The sequence below is a fragment of the Lissotriton helveticus genome, chromosome 2_1, assembly GCF_964261635.1.
Source record: "Lissotriton helveticus chromosome 2_1, aLisHel1.1, whole genome shotgun sequence".
Lineage (NCBI taxonomy): Eukaryota > Metazoa > Chordata > Amphibia > Caudata > Salamandridae > Lissotriton > Lissotriton helveticus.
In genome coordinates this window covers 636,488,879-636,509,514 of record NC_136059.1, presented here as the reverse complement: position 1 = coordinate 636,509,514, position 20,636 = coordinate 636,488,879, and positions in this window count along the sequence as shown.

The following is a 20,636-nucleotide window of genomic DNA, read 5'->3' as shown; positions in this document are numbered from 1 at the left end:
TCAGTCACTTGCTCTCCCTCTCTTTCTCTCCCACTCTCTCTCTCTTTCTCTCCCTCACCCTTCCTATATTTCTCTTTCTGTTTCCTTCACTCCTACTTTATCCCTCAGTCCCCTTTCCTCTCTCCTAATCTCCTTACTTCTCTCTCATTCCCCTTTCGTCACCCTCATACCCATTCTCTCGCTGTTACTGCATTCCACTTGCCCTCAGTACTTTTTCCTCATCACCTTCCCTCACTCCTCTTCCTTCATTCCTGTTTCCTCACTCCTTCATTCCATCTCACTTACTCCCCTTTGTTTATCCATTTCCCCCTCTGCACTTTATCCTATCTGTATTTCTCACCTCTTCACTTTCCTGCTCCCTTTTCCTCACTCCCCCTCGCTCTGCTTCTCTCACTCCTCTTCCCTCACTCTTCTTCCTTTACTCCTCTTTCGTCACTCCGTCACTCCTTCTCTGTTATTCCCCTACGTTCACTCCCTCCCTCACTATTTTTTCATCCATGTTTCGCTCCCTGATTCCTTATGTCTCACTCATTCTAACTGCTTCACTCCTTCTCAGTTCCTTGCTCTCTGTCTCTCTCACCCTCTCCCTCTGTCTCCCTTACACTTGATCTCTTTAACCTCTCTGTTTCTACCACTCCTCCTCTCTCCATAACTCACTTTCCCTCTGTGTTACCTTCTCCGTCATTCCCCTTCCCTCACCTTCATACCCCCTCCCTAACTGTCACTATCCTTTACTCATAGTCACTCCCATTCCCACACTTCACTTCCTTCTGTCTGTATCTCACACCCCTTCTCTTTTTAGCATTCTTTCCCTCACTCTCCTTCCCTTATTGAAATCCTGACTCCCCTTCTCTCACTCCAGTTTCCTAACCCTACTCCATCCCCTCACTCCACTTCTCTCTCCCTCACTCCCCATCTCTCACTTTCCCTTATACCCCTTTTCTTATCCCTGTACCCCTTCTCTCACCATCACTCCAGTTCTTTTACTTTTACTCCCTTTACCCTGCTCTACTTCTTCCTCTTCGTCTCTACTTCTTCCTCTTCGTCTCTTACTCCCCTTTCCTGTCTCCGTCCCCTGCTCTCCTTTTCTCACTCCCCCTCCCTCACTCTCCTTTACTTACTGCCATTCCCATACTCTTTCACTCCACTTACCTCTATCCACTACCCTTAGTCCTCTTGTTTCAGTCACTCTTTGACTCCCCTTTCCTCACTCATCATACTCCCCTTTTCTCACTCATTCTCTCAGTCCTTTCCTCCTCTTCACTCATTTCAGTCATTCATTTATACACTACACATTCATTCAAATAAATTATGACACAGTATATTCTTGGAGAAGTGAAGTTAGTTCTGAAAAGAACTGTTTGTTTTTTTGTATTTTTTTGTAGTTATTTAACAATTTTATATTTCTTAACTGACCATGTCATGAGTGATGTAATATGTGACATCATCAGCAGTGCATTGCAGGTGCGCGAGTTATAATTAGCTGAACTAACTATAACGGGGGAATTTCAATGGTTTTGTAGGAGTGAAATGTCCAGCTAACTATAACATGTGTGAAACCTATGGTTTTTTTCAGTGAATTTCTAAGGTTTTTTAAATGCTAATTCCTAACTATAACGTGGCTGAAACCTATGGTTTTTTCAGTGAATTTCTAAGGTTTTTAAAATGATAATTGTTAAATGTATTAATTTTTTTATTTCTATCTTTTTAAATTTTGTTTCTTCATTTTTATAATAAATATTTACATTTTCTTTTTTGTATTCATGTTTTACATTTTAATGTAAACTAAAAGCAAAAACAAATACCCCAATTTGTTTAATAATATTAAAAGAACTTATATAAAAATAAAATTCTACATAATTCCTTTTTTAATTTTTTTATTTTGGATAATTGCACCGTGCGCGTACGGTAATTGCACTGTCTTTTGTACTGTATTTCATTGGTTCATAATACTTCCTACTCCAATTGTTAAAAAACCCCTCCCATTTTGATCATTCTACTTGGACTTTCTGAGGAGCAGGATCTTTTCTTTGGGGGTGAAGTCCTGTAGAACTGTTTTTCATTAATATGGCTGGTCGGTCTCCAACACCCTCAGACCACTCATCTGATGAAAATACTTTTTTACCTGAGCCTCCTCAGAAGAAGAAAAAGGAAACCTTCATCTGGAATTTTTTTACCTGCAAGTTATACAGTGTGACACTCTCTTGAGGTAACCCTACAAAAAAATACTCATTTGGGACTGTGATTATGGAGAGGCACGTAAAGAACTTGCATCCAGTGAACTATGCGAGGGAGGCAACACGCAGCTTGCAGGATAATCCACCAGCTGCAGTGGCGAGCACCTCAAGTGCATCACCACCACCAGGAAGCACTGCAAGTCCTGTAAGTGTTCCCCGGTTTGGAGAGATAAAGTTCCCCTGCAAGCATTTGCTAGGGTGAACAGTCAGTGGACCTGATTGTTAAGAGGCAGGAACAGCACCAATGCCCCAAGAAGTACATTTAAAAAAAAAAAAATTGTTCCAGGTCCACAGTTTTTTGTTTTCAAAAGTTCAATTTTATAGGTTTTTGTTTAAAAAAAAAGAACATTGTTCAAAAAATTTCAAAAAAAATATAAAACAACAAAGAAAACCCCCCAGTTATTTTCAGAACTACCTCTACTGGTCAAAAAAAGAACTATATTTCTATGTTAGTCTGTAAAAGTTTGTCAGAAAGAATGTGTAGTTCATAAATGAATGAATGAATATGAAAGTGCAAAACTATAAGGATGTGCTACAGCATAAATCTATAAGGTGTTTATCTATAGTATACTGTAGTACCTCCGAAGCACTTGAATGTAACATATGTATATAAATATGTTACAAGTTTATGCTTCAATTTGCACTATTGGTGAATTTGCATGTATTAAGGGCGGTTTTACAACCCCCTTGTGCCTCTTTTACACTACCGTTGCATCACATTTGTGATGCAGCTGTGGTGCAAAAGATGTACCATGATGTATGCTATTTACAATCTGACGTAATTAGAAGGTGCGTCACATTGTAAAGCCATGCGCCAAAAGGAGGCTTTCCTGCGTAGATGGGGGTATTCTGGCGCAGGAACGCCTCCTAAAAGTGACTACGAGAAGTTTATATGCTTTCATTCAGTCACTTTTGGGCTTATACTGCGTCAAAACCCTGCACCTGTTTGAAGCAGCATTATGAGCATAGGGCCCAAAGAGCATTGCTGGAGCTGCATTGTGCTTGCAATGCAAGTCAAGCAATGCGCAATCTTCACAGCACAGATACATCACATATCTGTGCCACTTTTGCCCCATAGTGCACCACATTGTAAATATGGTGCATCCATGATGGTGATGTCACCGTGCACAATAACTGTCATATCTCTGGGGATCTACCAGTTATTCTACATCTACAAATTACTGTTTTAATGTAGTGAATGCCTTAGTACACACTGATCAATGAGTCACTAGAAAAGTATACCAAGAGTAAGAGAGTGTTTGGTGGAAGTGAAAAGATAGAAACTGCAAAAATCAACATAAAAAAGGCAAATTTGCAAGTGCATAGAATAATGTATGCACAGTCTGTAGGGGTTTGAAGCACTCTAAGCCCTTAGGTCTTCTTTGCACCATGAGTACTTGACTACTCACATAGGCCTCATTTTTGAGATGTTGCCGTAGGAAAGTGCAGCAGGTCTTCCTGCTACGCTTCCCTATGGCAAAAGAAAAAGACAGGAATGTGCCATATCTATAAGATACAGCATATTTCTATCCTTTTCCCTTGCACCAGCGCACAATGGTCTGCCTGCACAAATGCAGAAACCTTAGCACAATGGAGCAATTGTGTCTGTGTTGCAAGGATGATTATTTTTGTACAGGTAGGGAAACCTTTCTGTAGAAAAATAATCACAAGAGACTTTTCCTTTTTCTACGTGTGCTGCAGAAAGCAGCACACTTAGAGAAAAAAAACGGGGAGAAATAAAACTATTTTTCCCCGTTGCACCTTTCTTATGCCTATCCTGGGGAGGCATACGTTTTTCGCAGTGCCTCAGATTTAGAATTTCTTGTAAATGTAGAGCAGTGTCAAAAGGCCCCCCAGCAACACCCATTACACACCCCTTTAGCGCAGAACACTGCATTAAAAAATCTGATATTTATCAGGCAACAGTACACCAAAACAAGTGCATTGGTGCTGCCTGATAAATATTACTCTGACAGCTGTGCCACAGAACATCACAAAAAGTGACTAGAAACCTTCCTGATAAAATCATAAGTATATCTATAAAAGCTTACCGTACTCTGTACTGTACTCTGTACAGTACGCGTACAGTACGCATAACATCGCGAGCACAAGCTGTATGCTGATTGGATGTCAACTGTCTGGTTGAATGTATAGCAGCTTCAATTTTAGAATGTAGCCTTATAGCTCACAGTAGAGGGCTATACTGGCTATTAAAGGCCCTCTCCAGCGTTAGAGGCCCGAGTCGAAGGTGAGGGCCTTTAACAAGGGAGAGGGACTTTAATAGCCGGTATAGCCCAGCTACAAAGGGCTATAAGGCTATTAGAACATTCTACCATTAGAAGGCAGAATGTTCTAACAAAAAAGAACAAAGCCTTCAGGGAGTGCGAGGAGATTGGAATCCCCTCAGGCTACCTGAAGACTTTATTCACAGCCAGAGCAGTGAACAAAGTAACATTGTAATATTGGAGCTCCAGGCTTATACCACCCATTATAAGCCCAGAGCACTCCATTGTTATCAGTGGAGCTCCCAACATTCCAATGTTCTAATAGTTTATAGATAAGCACATAGTGCTGTATGGCTCAATACAATACTGAAACAGTGAGAGTGATTGCAAAAAAGTGTAATAATACAGACTGAAGAATTCAATATAGAAAAGACTAGTTTGTAGGTACATAGAAGACTGCAAGGATATACTATGCAGGTATAAAGCAGTCCACAGCCTAAGATGAACTGTCCTCCATGAATATTTGGATACTGACTAGATGATTACACTTCTGCAAGCAGACTGCTCTGTACAATACGGAATCCGCAATCACAGAGACTTTGCTGTAAGTCAAAGGATATACATCTGTAAAGAAAATCCATAAAACACAAATTTGCTGGTGCATAGAACAGTGCATACATAATCTATAAAGGTTTGAAGCAGTCCATGCCCTAAGACCCAGTTTGTACCATGAGAACTTGGATACTAGCTGAATGATTACAATTCTGCAAGAAGAGTCTCTCAAACCATTTTTAATTTTTAATCAAAAATTTATTTTTGTAACATTTCATAATTTAATAGAACTTCCAGCATCATTTCATCTGAAATTTTGTTTTCTTCATCATGAATTTCAAAAGTCATACCATGAAACTCAATCTCGTCAAATGCTTCAACAAAGTCCTTTTCCAAAGTTTCATCTAAAAAATAGCAGGTAATATCTCCTGCACCAATACTTTCTTATTCATTCTCGCTATCCATAAAAGATATATTCTTCTACCAGAGTGTTAGTAATTTCAAAACTCTTTTTCCATATTCTTCTGCTACTCTTCCATAGGGAATTTTATTATGTTATTGTTCCTTGCAAAAAAACATAAACACTTCATTTTATCATTTTCCCTAATACATAATACAAAACTAGCTTAATCAACTATTTTGCTCTTTAAAAAATAGTATGCGAATTCCATTCTCAACTACTTTATATGATTATATCTATAAAATTTGCTTATATGAATTTTTTGTTATAAAATGTCCTTACATTTTCAAACCCGTCACTCTTTATCACTATAGAAAAAACCTAATGCTATTATAATAAAATGCAGTACTAAAAAAAGTAAAAAATATCTATTCAGCTTACCAGTTCCAAAGCAGTTGATGTTTTGTAGTGAAATACAAAGAACACAGGTACACTCAGTATATATTTTTTTAAATTTCTTCAAATGTGTTTCAAAGATACAAACCGTCTTTACAAACTTTTGTACACCATGGACGTTCTGTTACTTCACCTCTGTAGAAGTACATCCCATCGGTCATTTTTGACAGTTAGTTATACTTACCTTCAAAATAATAAATTTAAAACAATAATAATCATTACAAATTTAGCATCTGTAGAAGACAAAAAAAATAGAGTTACAATTTATCTTTTACAACACAAAATCATTTCTAAAGCATTTCATTTGCCTTTTTTGCTGTTCTCAGAATATATTGAATTTCACTAGAAACAGTGAGTTCAATATCATCTTCATGGCCATCCTCACACAAGTAGCCCACCATCTCTTACGTTGATGACACCCAGCTCATCCTCTACCTCACCAAGGAGGCACATACCATAAAAAACAACCTCCAGAACGTAATTAAGGACGTCACCAAGTGGATAACGATCAATCTGAACTCGCACAACATGAAGATACTCATCCTCAGACCCACCCTCTCAGCTTCAGATGACTCCTGCTGGCCAACTACACTGTGAACAGTACCAACACCTACTGACCATGTACACAACCTAGGATTCATCCTCAACTACTCCCTGTACATGTGTAAACAAGTCTACAGCATTTCCTCATACTGCTATAACACCCTCCACATTCTGCACATCATTTACAAGTACATCCTAAAGAAAACAAGAAGAAATAGACTACTCTGTGGCAACACACTCTACACAAGAATTCCAGCCAAACAACTATAACGACTACAACCAATCCAAAGTACCTCCATCTGACTGATCTTCAAAGTCCCCTGCTACATTTCATCACCCACGACATGATACACATACACTGCCTCAACATCAACAAGAGGATTACCTTCAAGCTCCTCACCCTCACTTACAAAATACTCTACAACACCAGACTAATCTACCTTAACAGCAGTAATCCTGAAAGGCCAAATTTTGATCTTAAAATTTTGGCTTTAAAAGTATTAGGTAAGTATTTGGTAACTCTTTAGGCAAACATTGCTTAAAAACGAATTGACTATCATTACAATGTATCCAACCTTTCAGACATTTTAAATAAATAGCGTAATGTCCAGATGTTGTAGAAGGTCCATCATGAAAAATAATTGAAACAGCTACAAAAGTTCTTTCTGATATTGAAACTTGACCAGTTACAACATTTTTTATTAAAGTTTCCAATTTTCTTCCATCAGCTCTACAACGTTGCAGCATTAAAATAAAATACTGTCCATATCTTTGTATAAATAATGTTGATGACATTTCTGATTTACATTGGCTACACTCCATGTTTTGACTTGCTCCTCTGACTAGATTGTTAAAGGACACTGATTCACAGTCTGGTAAAGTCAAATATATGAATCTTTCACTGTCTATGTTAGTGTTACATGTAAATAAACAATTTTGACAGTCATGTTGCCACTTATAAGAAAGGCCAAAAAGATTTTTAATATCTATGCGTTCATCTTCCAGTACATAAAGCATAAACATTAAAAATTCTTGACAATCTTGTTGAATATTCTGCGTAAATTGAGTAGAACCAGAACACATGTCCAAAACATTTCGAATATCAGAAACACTTTGTATGTTACTTTTATCACTACTACATTTCTCATAAACAGAATACAACAATGAGCAGAATATTTCGTCCCGATTTTCAAAAATTTGCTGTTGCAAACTTTCAAGAAATAAAACAACATTAACTACTACATTAGCATAGCAGTTGACACCACAACTATTTTCAAACCGATAACCAACATTTTCTTCAACACTGTCCTTTTTCTTTTTGCTTGCAGGCGCAATTTCATCTTGTTTTTTTTCTTTCTCTACAGATTCACTACAGATATTCTTAAATCTTCTTTTTCTACCTACCACAGACTTTTCAAAAACTGGATATTGACCTAAATTGGGAGCATATTCTCTTCTTAACCTATTATATTTTTTCACACAATTTGCATCTGCACTAACTTTGTCTCATCAAAATCAATCAAGTACAATCCAGATAAAGTTCTGACTCGGGACAAAGCAACATATGCCATTCCCTCTTTAAACACGGTACTTCCAATATTCACTAAAGCACTATCTACACTTAAACCTTGAGATTTATGAATGGTCATCGCATATGCCAAACAAATAGGAAACTGTTTTCTGCGTACATACAAATCTTTTACAAGCATGAACCTAGATGAACAAAGACTAAATTGTTGTATTTCAGGAATTTCATCAAATTTGATCTTCAAAAATTCAATCCCATCTCTATTTACATAATTAACAAAATCAACAATTTTACCCATTGCTCCATGTACTAAACCTTTTTCCACATTCAAATTACATCGTAAAATTACCCTACAGTTTACACATGCATATACATTATTTTCTAAACCAGCAGTTTTACTTATCGATTTCTCTAAAGAATCCAATTTTCTCTTCAACTTTTCAGTCAAAATATTAGTGATTCCTTCATGTTCTATTTTATCAATAGCTTCCAATTTTATAATTTCCTAATTTTCCAACTTTAACATTTCTTCATTGAATATACAACATTCACGTAGTGTTGGCATTAAGCAGATTACAGATTGCTGTTCTGCAATTCTCATGTAGATTTTCTCTGGCACAATATTTTCATTTGGAAACAAATTCAAAAGTAATCGTCTCTGTAAAGCTTCTTTTCCATGTTCAGTCATTTTTCCAATTCTTATATCTTGAAGAATAGTTCCATAATCAGCATCATTTGCCTGTGGCATATTTGTAATAAACTGCTTATACTCAAAATAGGACCAAATGTTTACATTTCCAATGCTCCCCAAAGACTTTCTGGTATCTTCATGCGACAGAGTTTTAAACACTGGCTGTCCTTTTACAGGAGTAATTTGTAGAAGATCTCCAAAAACAATGACGTGTTTACCTCTGAATAATACGTCATACTCTGTTTTAAGAATGTGCTGCATTCTTAAATGCACAAAAGAAAGCATTAAGTTTTATACCATGCTTACCTCATCAATAATCAGAAGTTTCATTTTCCTCAAGACTCTTGAAACTTCACAAGAAGCCTTTTCAGATAGCTTACGGTATTGTAATTTATTTTCATGCTCTACTGGTAGCATTAATAAACGATGTAATGTAATTCCTTTAATATTGTGGGCCGCCAACCCAGTTGGAGCAGTGACAACACAAGACAAATGCGACTCAGTTGTTTTGTGTAAATAAGTTGAAATTACTTTAATTAAAAAACGTTTGCCTGTTCCAGCTTGTCCACTCACGTACATTCGGATAGGTTCAAATGATGAGCAAGAGCACTCTTTCTTTTCATGAAGTAATCCATGGTTAATCTGTTCTCTCACTTGCTCATATATTTGTTTCTGCTCAACATTAAGTTGTTCTTCCAAATTTCCTACATTTATACATCTTCTTGAGCTTGATACATTGCTGTTTCCACCTCTTCCATAGCAGTTGCTGCTTCATTTTGAATAAATGGTTCTCCTAATGGATCCTGAATGGAGCAGAAGTTTGACTGCCATGAGAACTGTCTCTAGCAATCTCAGCTGCAATTGTAGCTTCTTGTTCAATTTAATCGTTCACCATTTTCACATAATTAGCAAAAACAGGACATTCTATACTATCTGTAGTTGCATTGAAAGAATCTTCATAGCTGTCAAAATCTCCAAGTAATTCCTATTCTGAACGCCATGGCTTGAAAAGTTGCAAAAGAGCTAAGTAGTAAAATTCCCTTTTTTCAGGAGTTTCGCAACTCAGTTTACGGTGATTAATCAAATGTCCTTTTCTTTGTTTTACCAAACATCCTTTAGAACCAGTCACGGCATATATACCATTATTGATGTTTTCTGTAATATTCCGTTTAAAAATATAGTTTTGCAGCACTTCATACAGACAAATGTTCTCAAGATGATGACTTCTGTTTGGATAATATGTATCCAACATAATTGTTTTCACAATATCCGTACTTTCTGGCTCCTTTTCTGCTAAATATTCAATTTCTTGTACAGATTTAAGTACTCAGTTTCGTGTTGCAGCAAGACCTAGAGTCACCCAAATGATTCTTCTATATTTGGAGTATAGACTTGCAGATGATAAGCGATCTGAACATTCATCTGCTCCAATTTCTCGATGAGATAACATCTTCAAACTGTAAGTATATAATTTCTTACTTAGACTCTTCTCGTGGGAAATCTCTTCCCACATTTCCTTCAATTCCGTCTTTTCTCATTTCGTTATGTACGATGTTACATATCGAGCAACAGCAATGGAATTGTCTGCAACATATTGAATATCCATATTAGCATTCCACATAGACATGACTGGGTTGTAGTCATTTAAATATTTTGAGTCTTCATTTCTTCTTAAATTGTAGGTAATTTTAGGAGACTTTCTTGTGATAGTATGTCGCAAAGGTGACATAAAACTGTTCACTCTTCCTTTCGATATTACTGAATGTGGAAATCCAATACGGCATTTGGTATAGAATTTGTCTTTAGATTTGTACTTTCGACGACAGTATTTCCCACAACTGGCTTTGGAATCGTAAGACCTGTTGTCTTGAGTTCTTATCCTGTGTGCTTTTGTGTATATCACATGTAGCGTATTCTTCAATGAAAGACATCTGACTCTGTTCCAAATTTGGGAGCATCTTTGATCCATAGTAGCATGTGTATCCGAGGAGCATCGCTTGCTTGATACTCCTTTCTCCAAAAGAAGTCCAGAACTTCTCCAAGAGGAGGATTTTTTTTATTGGTGATAAAAGACATCATAGCTTCAAATCTATGATTGAAATATCTGCATACATTAACTGGATCCAAATAGCACAATTCTCCAGGTGTCTTGTATTCAATATTTACTATATTTGGATTTGCCTCTCGAAGAAATTGAAGTAAATCATCCCAAACATATTCAGCACAGCTTAGAGTAAGGAACCATGTAGGATTTCCTAAGTTCCTTAACATACATTTAAGTTCTCCATGACGACGGTACCAGTATTCATTAGTACCACGCTGATATGCCATGAGCTTAATTAGCTGAGATTCCAAAACATTATCTTTCTGGTGTACTTTATCCAAAAATTCCTTTGCCGAAACATTTTGCAGATGTACACCTGTTTTCAATATATGGTTCACTGCATAAGAAAGTCCAGACAAATCACTCTCAAATAAAAGATGAAACAAAAACAGAATACATTGTCGAAATTTTGGATCTTCTGCATACAATCTTAATGTCCGGTATTCAGATACAGGAATCTGCACAGGTCGGTGATCATATCGTCCTCCTTTTCCTGTAGGAAACAAATGAGGGAAACAACGAGCTTCCAAGCTTTTTTCCCATACACTAATGGGACTTCCTTTTGCTTCTTTCATTTGGAATAATAATATTCACCATCACTTCTTTGGAATGCAGTGGATGAACACTGCAATGTTCATATATTTATTCAGTTCTAGACACATCCACTCTTTCAATTTGTCCAGATGGCAAGTCACTATCTTCTTCTACAGTTATTTCTTCTTCACACATAAACACATATTTATGATATTGATTATTTTTTATCAGATACAACGTTGCCTTTTTCACTTTTGTAACATCCAGTAATTCCTGCCAGATTTTCTTACTCTTAGTAGAAACACCATTAAAAAGAATAACTAAAGGTTCATCTTCTACATTTTCTACACCAACTGTTTCAATATTTTTCGTTAAATCTAATGGCAAATACACAACTCTTCCTTTTAATCCTCTCTGTGAATCTGAAGGAGGCGATTTCCCTGTCTTAGGGGCCCATTACGATGTCAGGCAATCCGCCCGACATCCACACTTGTTCCCCCCCGCCATATTAGTATGGCGGGGGGTACCTCGGCAGACGGAAAGACTGTCCGCCGCTTTTCCGCCCCGGTCGCCTTGCAGCCGGGGCGGAACAGGAATAATATGGTGGCGGTGTCTATCAGACACCGCCAGCAATATTATGATGGGAATTTTTCAATGCCTGCCGCCACAGAAAGGCATGCGGAGAATCCTTTCACTCCGGGTGGGTGGGGGGTGCACATGGGGGGTACCTTTGGTACCCCCCAGCAGTTCCATGCACAGCATGGCAGGCACCACACGGTACCTGCCATTCTGTGCATGGAAGTGCACAGCATGCTTTCCTACCATTGTGGCGGGCAGTACTGAGTGCACCGCCCGCCACAATGGTAGGAATGCGGGAAGCGCCCGCCACAGTGGCGGGCGCATCCTAATGCTGGTGATGGAACCCCCGCCCTTATGGCGGCCGGTCCCTATTACCACGAGGATGGCGGGCGGGCAAAGTCCCTTAGGCTCCATACGAACAATAGCCTGAAAAGGATGCACACTTTGAATAAGAATAGATTCATAAGTATTTAAATCCACCAGTTCACAAGGAATTTTTACCAACTCAAAATTATTATGCACAGCTCTAGCAGGCATTTTATTCTCGTCTAGTTTATTATAACAATATTTACAAATACGCTGATCACAACCCAAATCAAAAGAATTCTCTACCAACAAATAAGATACAAATTCCACTGACTCCTTATTATTTTCCTTTTCACATTTTAAATACAGATCAACAGTCCTAATCTGATTTTTATAATGAGTACGTCGACAACAAATACAAGAATAATTTGGTGTTTCATCTGAAATCACCTTGAACTTTGTAATTTCTTCCTCAAATTTTTCTGTACTGCAATGTTGTACATTCTCTTCTACATTTCCTTCTACTAACATATCAATGTCTGCACTATCTTCTTCTGCACCAAAGTAACTAACCTGAATTTCGTCACAAACGTTCTTCACGTCTGACACAGATCCATGCAAAAGAGCACTGTTCAACTTCTTTAACATTAGAGCTGGACTTTTTGCATAATACAACGTTCTGACTAATTTCCTCATTTCAGTATGATGTACTGCCAACATCCTGAAATGGTGAAAAACACTTCTACATACTTTTTTTGAAAGACAAGCCAAAGAATGTCCATGCAAACCAGTATTTTCTCACACTCTGCAAGGGTCTAATCCTTGCAACATCTTAATCTTTTGTTTAACACTTTTCTTAGTATAGTTGCGTAAGAAATTGCGTTAAAAAACCAATAGATTCCTGCCGTACACTACAAACACTACTGCAATTCCAAGTGTACACTGGAGCTTTAGGCCTTTTACCCAAATACTTCATCAGCTAACACGTCTTCTACATTTATAGGAACAATTTTCTCTTTCTCAATAGGACAACCATTTTTAACCTCATAAGCACGACCTGTAGTGTCAACTGCATGCAACAACTCATTACTCTGAAAATAACTCTCCTCATTAAAAAAGGTTCAGAACTTGAACTATTTTTCCAGTCACCCCAAAAACCTTCAGAAAAATTACTTCTATGAATTACTCTTCTCCATTTACTTTTTCTCTTCATTAAATGGATTGGTTTATCAAGTGATCGAATTCTATTGATTACTAAAACAAACATTTTTCTTTTTATTCAAAAGCTTTCTCAATTACATTCACAATACATTTCCTCTTCTTATAAAATGCAGTTTTTGTCTTACAATTCTTTATTAACTTAGTTAAGTTTTTCAAAATTCTATTATAGAACATCGTCTTCCTTATTTCCTTATATTGATTTTTTCTTCTTTTACTATTTACATTTTTTTCAGAAGTTTTTCCATGGTTCTTCTCTTTTCTCTTAGTAGCAGAAACAGTGATTGTATTTTTTACTTTGCGCACACTACTATTAGTCTTTGCAAAAAAGTCTTAGTTTTCTTACCAGGACTTTTTTTCTTTTTGTTAACACATTGTTCTTCTGGAAAATGTTGTAGATCACTTCTCTTTAAATAATCTGCTTTCTTGCGTTGTTTCTTCTTTGCTATTTTAGTAGGCATGATGATTTTTTTTCAGTGGTAATGAAAACAATCTATTATAGAAAAAATATATTTCACTTTAGAAAAATAAATATATCAAAAATACTATTATATAATTTATAAGAAGAGAGGAGATACAATGACAACAAACATAAGAGTATGAAAATAGAAGGACTTACAACAAGAGAAAGAGGACTATGAGACAATAGGAAATATAAATAGAAAAGAGGATATGAGCAAACACTGCAGTATAAGGGGATAAATATAGAATGAAAAGACTGGAAAATATGAAGAGATAATGAGCAGTATAAGGAGAAAGGTGACAGTATGAGGAGAGAAGGGAGAGTATTAGAAGAAAGACACAGAGTATGAGGAGACAGGGAGGGAAGTAAAAAAAAGTAGTTAGACAAGGGAGTAAAAAAAGAAGTGGCACTATTAGGAAACAGATGAGACAATAAGGACAAAGAGACACTAAGGGACCCATTAGGATGGTGGGCAGAGTTCCCCTACCAGGCTGGCGGTACCCACCGCCAGCCTGGCAGGGGCAATCCACTCGCCAACTCTACCAGAATGACCCCCCGCCATATTTGCATGGCTGGAGAATCTACAGCGGTCGGAAAGACCGTCCACCGCTTTTCTGCCCTGGTTGCCTTGCAACCAGTGAGGAAAGGGTTTAATATAGTGGCGGTGTCTAATACACACCACCAGACATATCATGATGGGCCTCTGAAGATGCTTTTCCGTAGGAGTGATTTCGCCACGGAAAGACATATGGTCTTTACAGTGGGGGCCCCCTGCGGGCCCCCAGAGTGCAGGTATAACTGAGGGTGCACACGAGGGGTACCTGTGGTATCCCCCAGCATTTGCATACACAAAGCAGCAGTCACATTTCCAATTTCCAATTTCCTGCATTACTTTTTTGCCAACATTACATCCAAAAATAAGTAACAATACATCAAGAAAGAGGCCCAAGAGGCTTGTAAACCTGTCCAACAATGTACGCAGCAGTCTATGTATACTGACTGGAAAATTATTAAGAAAGACATATGATGAGAAAGAGAGGAATACGATGTCAGAGGATAGACTATAAAAAGAAGGAAGATTATTAGGAGACAGAAGGAGACAATAAGGACAGAGGGAGACTAAAAGCACAGGAGGGAGTATGAAAAGAAACGGCACTGTGAAGAAACACAAATTAAAATAAGGAAATGAAGGAAAATATCAGAACAGAGGGAACACTATAAGCAGAGAAAGGTAGACTGTGAGAGAGACATCAGACATTATGAAAATAGGTGCAAGTGTAATTCTTTAATTTACACAGACGCTCAGTGTGATTCTACACAAAAACATTTAAACCATACATTTCACCAAAACACATTTACCACACTAAAACATTTTAGCAACTAAACACATTCCATGTATATAACCACTACATTTCAGTAAACAATCCTAACTCATTTTACAAATACATTTCCAATTTGCACCACTATTTTCTTGGGCCACATTACATCAAAAAATGAAACACAATAGAACAACAAAGAGGCCCAAGGGGCTTGTAAATCTGCCCAACAGTGTATACAGCAGTCTATGTATACTGAGTGAAAATTATTAAGAGAGAGATATGATGAGAGAGGAAGAAATAAGAGGTCAGAGGACTCACTATAAAAGGCCCAAGGGGCTTGTAAATCTGCTCAACAGTGTATGCAACAGTCTATGTATACTGAGTGAAAAATATTAAGAGAGAGATATGATGTGAGAGGGAGGATTAAAAGGTCAGAGAAAAGACTATCAAAAGAAGGGACACTGTTAGGAGACAGAAGGACACAATAAGGACAGAGGGGGACTAAAAGGACAAGAGGGAGTATGAAAAAAAATTGGCACTGTGAAAAAGACAAATTAAAATCGGGAAATAAAGTAAAATATCAGAATAGAGAGAACACTATAAGCAGAGAGAGATAGACTGTGAGAGAAACAGCGGAGATTCTAGAAAAAGGAGCAAGTGTAAATCTTTAATTTTCACAAACACTCAGTGTGATTTTAGACAAAAAAATTCAAACCATACATTTCACCAAAACACATTTACCACACTAAAACATTTTAGCGACTAAACACATTCCATGTATATGACCACTATATTTCAATAAACAATCCTGACTCATTTTTGCAAATACATTTCCAATTTGCACCATTATTTTTTTGGGCCACATTACATCAAAAAATTAAACTCAATAGAACAAGAAAGAGGCCCAAGGGGCTTGTAAATCTGCCCAAGAGTATATACAGCAGTCTATGTATACTGACTACAAAATTGTACATTTAGAACACAAGCCTAATTCTAAACAAGCAACACTATTAAGTATTCTACAACTAAAAAAGAGACTGAAAACATTCTACATTTTTTAGTACTGCACTTTATTGAACAAAGATGACTAACTAAACACATTAACTTACCAAATGATTGTATCACAATAGTTATGCAAATGCAGACAAACTCAGAATAAAATTCTACAAACTTGACAGGAATAAACACATTACTATTACTAAAAATAAAATGCAACACATACAGCCCCTTACAAATAATCAACTCACCTTTCAAACTTATTAGAAGATTAAGAAGAATAGCAAAACACACAAGATGATGGATGGAATGTTGCACAATGGCAAACATTCACCCCCATTCAAAGATCTGGGTTTAATCCATCGTTATTTTGCTCACCAAGCCACCCCAGTTCAGACATGGCCATATGCAAATCAGTCTTAACCCTGTGCCTCATGGGAAAAGTCAAGCCCAAACTGCCAAGCCATGTCTTTCCTGGACCAGAATCAAGATTAAGAAGAATGCCCCACACACAGCAGATAGTCTCAGACAGAATCTCTCTGCTTCAGTTCGTGCAGCAGAACCAAACAAATGGCACATTTTCCCTCTCAATTTACACATATATACACATTAATAACAAATCAAATTCCTTCACACAATAATTCAAACCCAAAGACACATTTTCATTGGTTCAACATTTCAAATCTTTCCAACTGACATAACTTTCCACCCTCCCCCCAGCAGATGATGCAAAAGTTAAGTGTCAACAGAGGTCAATCATTCAATCAATCAATCAATCAAGGCATTTATATAGCGCGCTACTCACCCGGGAGGGTCTCAAGGCGCTGGGGGTGAGGGGTATGTTACTGCTCGAACAGCCAGGTCTTGAGTTGCTTCCTGAAGGAGAGATGGTCTTGAGTTCGCCGAAGGTGGGTGGGGAGGGAGTTCCAAGTCTTGGCTGCCAGGAAGGAGAAGGATCTTCCTCCGGCGGTGGCTTTGCGGATGCGTGGTACGGTGGCGAGTCAGAAGTTCAGCACTCTATAAAACACTGCTACTCAACAAGTTTAGACTATGCATAAGTGCATAAGTACTTACATATAAGTAACAATAAAAAGAAAAGGAATAATAAGAACCAACCAACACATAAACACATAAACTTGATAGATATTTGTAAAATATATTCTTTTTATTGAATGTTTCTTGCTGAGGTATGCTCACGGGATGTCTTACAGTTTTCGCACCGTACGTCGTACGTGCGTGCATGGTACGCATGCGGTAAATCTACCGTAAAAAAATAGCCTTTATCACTACATTTTTATAATCCCCGGGGACCCCATCCCCCTGGGCTGAAAAATAACGTTGGGGACCGTGGGGGTAGCCCCAAAGCCCCAACGGTCCCAGCCGGCTCCCCGCGTCCTTCGGGAGCCGGCATTGCTTTTCGTCAGAGAGAGCAGCTAACATGCTGCTCTCTCTGACAAAAAGCAGTTTGTTATGGTAGGGCGGGAGCCGCGAGGATCCTGCCCTACCATAACAAACAGCAGTGTCCCGGGGTAGGCACCCCGGGGACACTGCAGGAGCCGGCCCTGGGGAGGTGGTGGTCCCCAGGGCCACACAAGGCTCCAGGAGGGGGGCAGCGTGGTCCCCCTCCCAACATAGAAAAGCCCCGGGGTGGTAGTCCCCGGGGCTGGGGGGGTCTGTAACGGACCCCCCAATGTTCAATATTAAAGCCCCGTGGAGGTGGCGCTACCCGGGGCATGTGGGGGGGCTTGAGCCCCCCACACAGGTTTTTATTTAAAAAAATAAACAAAGCCCCGGGGGGTGGCGGTCCCCGGGGCTGCGGGGGGGCCGTGAGCCCCCCCCTGCATACTTATAAAGAAAGCCCTGGGGGGTAGCGGTCCCTGGGGCTCTGGGGGCCTTAGAGGCCCCCCATAACTAATATCAAAGCCCCGGGGGTGGCGGTCCCCGGGGCTGCGGGGGGGCAAACAGCCCCCCCGCAAACATATTTCTTAAACCCCGGGGGATGGGGTCCCCGGAATTATAAAAAAATTGTAATAGAGGCTATTTTTTTTACCGGAAAATTCACTGTGCGTGTACCATGCACGCAACGTGCGACGTACGGTGCAAAGTCTGTAAGTCGTCCGGTAAGCACACAAAACAAAAGAAAATGGACATTGGGGATCATTGCAAAACCCCCTAACTAACCCAAGAGAATCAGGAAGTCCTATATCAAACAGCAAACATTTCCTGACAATCTACACATTCAATCCACACACATATACAAATAAATAACAAATCATATTTATTCCCACATTAAATCAAAATGAAACACACTTTTCTATTGCTTGAACTTTTGAACCTTTTCCAATTGACAAAAATGTCAACCCTTCCCCCAACCACATTCTGCCAGTTACCATAGAAACACTTCAGGGAACACCTTACTGACAACACAGGTGAAAAGTTCATCATACATTGTTGCAAATCAAAACAGCAAGTATGCTTGACTTCTCAATACACGAGATTATATTAGGTAATGTTCTTTTCTATCACTTTTTCTTAACCAATAAATGACAGGCTTTTAAAAAACAGAACATTACACCCTACCTTTCTACCTAGTAACATTTCAAACAACAAATCTCTTCTTTGCTTTTTTCAAAACTCCACTTATCCACCATTTTAGAAGAAAAAAATCTTCAAACTACCCTTTCATTTACAGAGACCATCTGAGTGCATCAAGACCTCTCTTCAACATGCTTACAGTGTGGATTGTGGGACACAGCTATATTTTCTGGAGTGAAAGGTACGCACAACAGAAAGAAATGTACAAAGACCTAGGTTTACCAAATGTAGACATTAAATGGATTGGACAGAGAGGGTTAAAGTGGCATCAATTGACGCCATTGGTGAAATCCTTTATGTATCTCCAACACTCTCACCTCATAATTGTGCACTGTGGTGGCAATGACCTAGGCACTTTGACTGGGGTAGGTCTGAAAATGGTTCTGAAGGACACCTTTACAGAACTGATGTCACTTTTCCCCAAAACTACCTTCGTCTATTCTAATATATGTCAAAGGCAAAAATGGAATTGGTCCAATCCATTTTGTCCACAGATTGAGAAAGCTAGGAAACATGTGAATAAATCTGTTTCTGCGTTTCTCTGAGGCTATAGAATGGGGTCCGTTTACCACAACAATCTCCGTTTCAATATGCAAAGCATCTACAGGAGAGACGGTGTACATTTTACAGATGAAGGGAACAGAGTCTTCCTCATAAACTTTAGACTCTGCATCGGTACTTACTTGTAGCTACTAAAATCTCGCAATAAACACAAGGGCTCTTTTTAGAGCCACCCAACATAAAAACACATACACTTCATAAATATCTAAAAATATTTTACTTTTTCATGCTTAGGTGCGCTCACGGTACGTCCTACAAACTTTGCACAGTACGTCGTACTTGCGAGCATGGTACGCATACAGTGAATCAACGGTAAAAAAAAATAGTGTCTATTACTAATTTTTTATATTCCCCGGTGACCCCATCCCCCGGGGCTAAAATCTAACATTGGGGACTGTGGGGGGAGCCCCAAAGCCCCAACGGTCCCAGTCGGCTCCCCGCGTCCTTCTGGAGCCGGCTAACATGCTGCTCTCTCTGACGAAAAGCAGTTTGCTATGGTAGGGGGGGAGACGCGAGGCTCCAGCCCTACCCTGGCAAACAGCAGTGTCCCGGGGGTAGGCACCCCGGGACACTGCAGGAGCCGGCCCTGGGGAGGTGGAGGTCCCCAGGGCCACACAAGGCTCTAGGAGGCCCCCTTCCCAACATCAACAAAGCCCCGGGGGGTGGTGGTCCCCGGGGCTGGGGTGTCCGTCACGGTCCCCCCATTTTACATATTAGTGCCTCAGGGAGGTGGCGATCCCTGGGGCGTGTGGGGGAGTTAAGCCCCCCACATAGGTCTTTTTTTAAAAAGCCCTGGGGGGGTGGCGGTCCCCAGGGCAGTGTCGGGGGGATTAGGACCCCCCACACTTTTTTAAAATATGCCCCCAGGATTTGGTCTCCCCGGGGGCTAATTTTTAAAATAGCAGTCCGGGTTTCTTTTTTTATTTTTCGCGGAGTTCGCGTATGTACGTGGACTCGGTGATTTGTTTGAAAAAAATATATAGATTTTGGCTTTGGAGGTCCTTGTGGGACCCCCTGAGCAGGCCTAGGGGGTCAGGGTGTGTTCCACCCTACTCCCTTTATATGTGTTGCGCATTTGTATTCTGCTTATACTTAATATACTTATAAAGTTAGTTATACAATCAATTTTACAAAAAAACATCCATTTAGACACTTATTTACCCATTTATTCTTACATTGACCTTTAGATATACATATATAAACATAATTAATTTTCAGAAAAACACACATTCACCAGATGATGTCATCAGTGATATCATTAGGGATGTAATTTGAGATGTCATCAGTGATGTCATGAGTGATGTCACTGACCATGTCATGAGTGATGTA